Below are 7,936 nucleotides of genomic sequence, written 5' to 3'. Positions count from 1 at the left end.
AAGAAAATGTAGGAAAAACTCTTCTAGACTAGGCAAAGAATTTATGACTAAGACCCCAAAAGGCAAATAGAGCAGAAACAAAAATAAATAAATGAAACTTAATTAAATTAAAAAGCTTGGCACAGCAAAGGAAATAATAAACAGAGCAAATAGACAACCTACAGAATGGGAGAAAATATTCACAAACTATACATCTGACAAAGGACTGATATCTAGAATCTACAAAGAACTCAAACAAATGTGCAAGAGTAAAACCAGCGACCCTACCAAAAAGTGGTCAAAGACATGAACAGAAGTTTTTCAAAATAAGATAGAGAAATGGCCTACAAACATGGAAAAATGCTCAAGATCACTAATCACCAGGGAAATGCAAATTAAAACTATAATGAGATACCACCTTACCCCTATCAGAATGGCCATTATTAAAAAGGCAAAAAACAATAGAAGCTGGTGTGGACGCAGAGAGAAAGGAACACTTATACACTATTGGTGGGACTGCAAATTAGTACAACCTATAATGGAAAACAGTATGGAAATTCCTCAAAAACATTTGCACTTGAATGTTTATCGTAGCATGATTCACATTTGCAAAGATGTGGAACCAACCTAAGTGCTCATCAATGCACGAGTTGATAAAGAAAATGTGGGGTGTGTGTGTGTATACACACACACACGTATACTATGGTGTACTACTCAGCCATAAAAGTAGTGAAACAATATCATTTTCAGCAACTTGGATGGAAGTGGAGACCATTATCTTAAGTGAAGTATCTCAGGAATGGAAAAACCAAACACCGTATGTTCTCAGTAATAAGTGGGAGCTAAACTAGCTGCACACACAGGCACAAGAGATATAAAGGACATTGGAAACCAAGAAGAGGGGAGGGCAGGAGGGGAGGTGTAAGATAAAAACTTATCTATTAGGGACAATGAACACTGTCTGATGACAGACACACCAAAAGCCCTGACTTAAGCATTATACAAGGTATCTATGTAACAAAAACATTTGTACTCTCAATATTTTGAAATTTTAAAAAACATTTTGGATAGTTCAAAAAACAGTGAGTTTTTTTTCCACCTGAATATGCACCTAATTAAGGGAGAATATTGAAAGGAAAATTAAAGTGCCTTATTGCCCGTACATGTTACTATTACGTGCGCTTTATTCTCTCTATCAAACTGCTTGTTCACAAAATCGTTCAAAATTCCCTGCTTCCAGCCTCTGGCACCAACTCGACCTTCATCCTAACATCCACTCCTCATTAGTGCCGTTTTTCTGGTAGAGTCATGATTTAACGCTAATTACTTTCGCTGCAAAGTTCTGCTTTGCCAAATGAGATTGTGTCACAGAAATGACATGTGAATTTTTTTCTCTAATTTAAAAAGTATACATGAAAAGGTAGTATTTAGCTTTAGGCTCTGAGACTCCCCAGAGCCTGGGAAATCTTGGGGCTGGTGTTTGTTATTTCCTCGAGGTAGGAAGGCTTCAGGTAAGTCAGAATCAGCAAACTTGTGGTCTGTAGGCTGCTTCTAAGCTATTGAACTGTTTTGTTGTGGCAAAACATGAAAAATTGAGAGTTCTGTCTCCTTCTGAAAAAATTGTAAGATTTGGCTACAGTCAGCAGGACTTGAGTGCTGGCTGCCCCTTTTTGACAGATGTAGGTTCTCTGCAGTCCCCTCCTCTCCCTATTGCCTCTTGCCAGCCATATCATTTGGTTATGCTCACCTGCCTGGATCCTGGACCCATCTCAGTTTGTAAGTTCATGAGATTAGCACTTAGCTGAAACTCCTTGACGAATGGTGGAAAATGGTTCCATCATTTTTCCTCCATTTGAGAAATCAAAACACAGGTGACCGGGGAGCAGGCAACTGGCGCCAAGGACGCAAAGCCAATGGTCAGGTTTGGGGCCACCAGCAGGAAGGCGCTAGAGACCTTACGATGTGCAGGGGAGAGTGTGCAGTGCAAACACGAGATGGCCTTCCAAGGCATGCTTTGGAAACTGGACGTCAAAAACGAAGACGATGTCAAATCTTTGTCTCAAGTGATGGCCTATGTTTTGAATGACAGTGTAATAAACTGGGGCAGGATTTCGACTCTAATTTCTTTTGGTGCCTGTGTGGCCAAACACCTGAAGAGCATAAATCAAGAAAGCTGCATCGAACCATTAGCAGAAAGTATCACAGACGTTATTGTAAGGACAAAACAAGACTGGCTAGTCAAACAAAGAGGCTGGGATGGGTTTGTGAAGTACTTCCACGTAGAAGACCTAGAAGGTAGCATCGGAAATGTATTGCTGGCTTTTGCAGGTGTTGCTGGAATAGCAGCTGGTTTGTTATATCTAATGCGGTGACCTTGTAAATGAAATAATTCTAACCAACAAGAGCCACCAGAACCACGTACATCTGTTTCAGCAACAAGCAAACTTTGGGAGGCCATGAAGGAGGACTTTTAGATTTAGGGAAGATAGTAGGGTGGGAAGACTTATTTCCTTGTTGAGAACAGGAGAGTGGCCAGTAGCCAGGCTAGTCATAGAATTCATTAAACATGCCCACGAATGCATTCATTTCCTATAGTGTTAAAAGAGAAGCACTAACAATGCCTGTGACCTGTATAAAATGTAGTTAAGCTACAATTAATAGAACTATGACTAGAAGCCTTGGTACTGTACAATTAGAAGCCTGTTCTACTTTAGCTTAGTTTGAATGATTCTTAGTTTATTAGTCTAGTAATGGCCAAGAATACTTAAGGCTTAATAATTAGTTACAAATAAGGAATAGCCTCAAATTAGTTTTTTTGGTTTGTTTTTTTTTTGTGGAGGCAAATTCTCCTAGCAGAAGATGACTGGCTCCCAAATAAGTTTTTTCATACCCTTTTGAACTTTGCAACTTCTGTAGTTAGGAACCTATTTCTTACAGCTTTTCTATGCCAGACTTCGTCCCGGTCAGTTCTAGAGTGTATACAGAACCAATTGATAGACTTGCATGCAACCTGGTTGTAGTGGAACAAATCTGATTCATAACTATTCAGGCTTTAATCTTCCTATCTGATTTTGGTTAAGTATTCCGTAGATAGGTTTTTCTTTGAAAACCTGTGGTTGAGAGGTTGAAGAATGGAAATTAATCCTTTCACTTTGTTAGATGTAGGTTTTCAATAATTGGGTCAAAGAGGAGTTTTAAGGTTGGGGGCATTGATGACTTACAAATAATGGGCTCTGATTGGGCAACTACTTGTTTGAGTTCTTTTCATTTGACCTAATTTAAATGGTGAAATTTAAACTGAGTTCATGAGCTCATCTTTAAAGCTTTTACTAAAAGATTTTCAGCTGTTCCAAATGTGACTTAGTAGTGTCTGTATAAAAGATCACATCAGGTGAATGGATGAGCGACATTTGCTTCCTTGTTTGCTTGATAAATTGTAAAAAGATGGAAGGAACTATGGTTTCAAAGATGAATACAAGGAGCAGCACTAACCAATCTTGGAAGAGCGGTGCTTCCAGACTTCTTTTCATGTGCAATATTAACTGTTCCTTATTTTCTAAGGCAACGCAGTCAGGCTTTTGTATTCTGCCAATGAAGGCATCCCAAGGAGATCCTTTAAGTCTCTGACACATCATCTGTGAAACGGAAATGAACAGTGGAGTGTTAGAGCCGCCTCACACCAGCCAATTGTTAGAATGTCATCCCAACTCTACCTTGGCAGCGTCACATTGGTGGCTCCAGTGAAGCCATGTCAGCGGTTTGAGATTAGGCCTGGTGGGAGTCTTCATGCTGCAGGGATTGGCTCTTGCTACACATTGGGGCTGTCTTTGAGAGTAGGTATACCAGCACTCTGTCGGAAAAATGAAATCATACAGAATGATTAAAAAGAGAACACTGCAACATTTATTTAATATTTTGGAAGAAACAAGAAGAAGAAATAAATAAATAAAAAAGTATTAGAGATAATATGTCTAAGGGATCTATGAATGTGCTTACTCAGATAATATTAATAGAATTTACAGTGCCTTTAACTGCTGCTAAAAACCCCCCTGTACACCTAATTCCTCTTCAACCCCTCCTCTGTACCCCCACTGCTCCTAAACACCTTTCTCTGTACCCTCACTACTGCTAAACACCCCACTGTACCCCCACTGCTCCTACCCCCCATACCCCCACTGCTCCTAAACACCCCTTTGTACCCCCACTTCTTCTAAACATCCCACTGTGTCCCCAGTTGCTCCTAAATACCCCACCATAACCCCAGTGCTCTGTACCCCACTCCTCTTAGACACCCTCACTGTACCCCTAGTGCTTTTAAACTCCCCTTACTGTACCCCCACTGTTCCTAAACACCCCAACTGCACCCCCACTGTTGCTTAATGTCCCCCGACTACACACTTCACTGTGACCCCCTTCCCCTACTATAACCTCCCTTCTGGTGGTCGCTATAGTTACCAGTGCTCTACATGGCTGCCACTGCCAGCTAATGCAATGGTATCTTTTCATGTATCTGTCACTCATTTAACTTTCAGAATCTTTGTGGGAGTTCAATAGGCTGTGCTGAGGTCACGTGCTCACACCCTCAATGCTAGAGGGTAGCAGGAGAGACAACTTCTGTTATGACTGGCTGTGCCCTTCCTACCACCAGTACTCACCATGGTGGAGTCCAAGTGCAAGGAAGGAGTTCAGGTGCTGGGTCAGAACACAACCTGGTAAATATCCACTGCTCAGTGCCTCTGTGTAAAGTGAATTGTGTTATTGCTCCATTGATGTGTATTTTCCTGTGGGTGATGTTTGAGGTGGTCCCAGCTCATTTTAATCATGTACCTCTGTGGATAGTTAATGACTGTTCAGTCTCAAAAGCACACCCATTTCTTTCAAAGAGGAGAGCAAACTCTATACAGTTGTTCCTTGTTATCCGTGAGAGATTGATTTCTTGACCCCCTGCAGATACCAAGATCGGAGGATGCTAAGTTACCGATGTAAAATGGTGTAATATTTGCACATAACCTATGCACATTCTCCCATCCTCCCATACACTTGAAATCATTTCTAGATTACTTATAATACCTAATACAATGTAAATGGCATGCAAATAGTTTTTATACTGTATTTTAAAAATTTATATTATTAATATTTTCTGCCATTGTATTATTTTTTATTGTTTTTTTCCTGAATAATTTTCATCCACTTGGTTGAATCTGCAGATGCAGCACCCATGCATACAATACCTATTGTGTTCCCTTCCGTTAAGGGATATCACAGAATATACGTAAGATTCCTTGGTTCTAATAAACAGACTGATTCCAGCCAACTGAAAGAAAAAGGGCTTTTTGCTGGGACACACTTGGGTGCTCCCAGATCTGAGAAGCCAGTCAAGGAAGAGGGTGGCCCCAGCAGCGGCGTCTGCCTTTCGGGACTCATTCAGTCTTTTTCCTGTGGCTCATATGGTCTGTTATTTGCCATCTCTCCTTCTCTCCTGCTCCGACTCATTTCCTGCTCCAGAAACCTGGTTCAGATTTTGAAGAAACTAATCTTGTTGATTTGGCTCATTATGAATCCTTCATTGGGCAGAAAGCCTCATGGATCTCTGGCCAGGCTAAGGAATCAGGCTGGTGCACACCCAGTTTATTCAAGGACCACCCACCCACGCACAAAGAATCACCTAGAGCTGCTTTCCTGAACACCTCACCCAACTATGATGGGATGTGGGGTGTGACAGACACCATTTCTGACATGTGTCCATTTCAGGGTCCTCCAAGTGTGATACAACTCCCCTCCCTGTCCTTAGGAAGTCATTGTCACATTTTAGGAAGTAAAGGAACCGTATTTAGTATGCACTGTGCTTTGTGCCTGCTGTTATGCATTATATACTTCATCTCAAAGATCTTCCCGCCATCTCTCTGAGGTAGGTATTACTGTTTTACATGTGAGGAAATCGGGGGGCACAGTGGTTATGAACCTGAGATAAGGCGGTGGAGCTGGATTTCGAATCCACGGTGGTCTCGCTCCAAACCAATGCTTTCCTTCCTATCCCAAGGTACTTTTGTTGACACATTCATGACAAGGCCAAGACATCCCTGTCCTAGTTATCAATGGCTTTTTGAAGATAACCTCCAATTAAGGGACTTTTTTAATAGGAAACAATTCAAGAGTAGAGTAGAATAAGGTAAGGGGGAAGATAGAGGACTAAAGGTGAAAATAGCCTTATCGTCGAGCAGTGGGGTGTCCCTCCTGAGTAATGAAGGGAGGCTAACTTTACACAGCCCAAGGTGGCCACTCCCCACGAGTTCCTTGCCTTGCTTGTGGAAACCATTTCACCAACAATTACACCTGCTGGGAGCCTAAAAAAAGAAAAAAGGACTTCCCACTTCCCAGCATCTGCAAGTTAAATTGTTTTAGAGGTAGAGGGCTTTAGGCACTTTGTTGTAAGCTCCTCCTCACAGGAAAATTGGACCTATCAGACAAACTCAGTTAATTACTGCCTCCCTTTTCTTTATCCATCCATAGGTTCTACAGAGAAGATAACAACCTTCTAGAACCTAGAAGATTGTTAGAAAAGGAAATGAGAATATGTATTTGTACATGAGCACCTAGTATCACCTATAATGTTAGTTCCCTTCTGGCTCTTTCTGTTTGAGCCCTCAATGGCAATCATAACTTTTAGCGTCTCCAGGAAGTCTTCCTCGAATAAGCAAGCCTGAAACGGATGATGCTATCTCCTTCTTCATCTTTTACAAATGCCGTGCCTTGGGGGCAGACCTCACTATTACGTACCAACTGGGGTGGAAGGAGGGAAAGGATGGACTGGGTTAGAAGATTTAAATAAAGGCAGATTTATTACTTTCATATACATGTTAAAACTCCACTTACTTGGACATCCACAATGTTGAGACTACTGTCTGTGTTTTCTTAAATAAAATTCATGTTTGTTGACCACTGTGCTCCAGGCACTGTGTTAGGCACTTGCACATACATGAAACATGGCATGGCTGGTAGATGGGAGAATGGAGGATCTCAACTGCATTTCCTGGAGAGTCAATATCCAAGTCCATGATCCTTCTGTTGCATCTTCCCCAACTGCAAGCCGCCCTCCCCTCCAGAACTGAAGTTCCACACTGCTGAGGAGGTATTTATTCTTTTTCTTTTTACTATTTTACTCAATAATAAACCTTGTTAAATTGCAGTCATCTCCCAATGTCACATATCTCGCAGCATATTTTTTAATTTATTTTTCTTCTTGCTGGAAGAAGAGTCTCCAAGAGTCTTTATAAAGAGAATCTTTTAATGGTGAATCTATTGAGGCCTTAAATGTCTAAAAATATCTTCATTGTGTCCTCAATATACATGATGTTTTAACTAGATACAAATTTCTAAATTCAATTAGAAAACGAGCAAAAGACATGAAGCAACATTACACCAAGGAGAATATATGGATGGCAAATGAGCGGAGGAAAAGATGTTCAGCATCACTAGCCATTAGGGAAATGCAAATCAAGACCATGATAAGATATCACCACACACCTATCAGAGTAGTTAAAATAAAAGACAGTGACAATACCAAATGATAGTGAAGATATGGAAAAACTGGATCTTTCATACATTTGCAGATAGGCATGTCAAATGGTATAGTCACTTTGGAATATAGTTCAGCAGTTTCTAATAAAACTAAACATACATGTACCACACAGTCCAGCAGTTGTATTCCCCAAGTAAATGAAAATATATATCCACATAAAATCTCTACACAAATCTTCACAGCAGTTTCATCTGTAATAGCCCAAAACTGGGATCAATCAAAATGTCTTTCAATAGGTTTATACCTATTGAAATAGATTAATAATGGATTAAGCAAACTGTGGTACATCCATGCCATGGAATACTACTCAGCAATGAAAAGAGATGAACTATTGATACACACAACGACTTCAATGAATCTCAAGGGCATTGTGCTATA

General features: G+C 40.6%; 2 pseudogenes; both read left to right on the top strand.

Moving 5' to 3' along the window:
- Positions 1 to 2,351, top strand: part of LOC105815361 — a 38,096-nt pseudogene extending 35,745 nt beyond the window's left edge.
- A 2,284-nt stretch (positions 2,352 to 4,635) lies between these two features.
- The window catches only part of LOC105815360, a 4,288-nt pseudogene continuing 987 nt past the window's right edge, over positions 4,636 to 7,936 (top strand).

This window comes from Propithecus coquereli, unplaced genomic scaffold (genome assembly GCF_000956105.1).
Source record: "Propithecus coquereli isolate 6110/MARCELLA unplaced genomic scaffold, Pcoq_1.0 Scaffold33, whole genome shotgun sequence".
Lineage (NCBI taxonomy): Eukaryota > Metazoa > Chordata > Mammalia > Primates > Indriidae > Propithecus > Propithecus coquereli.
Note: the sequence above shows the minus strand (reverse complement) of the source record. Positions and strands in the feature narration are given on the sequence as shown.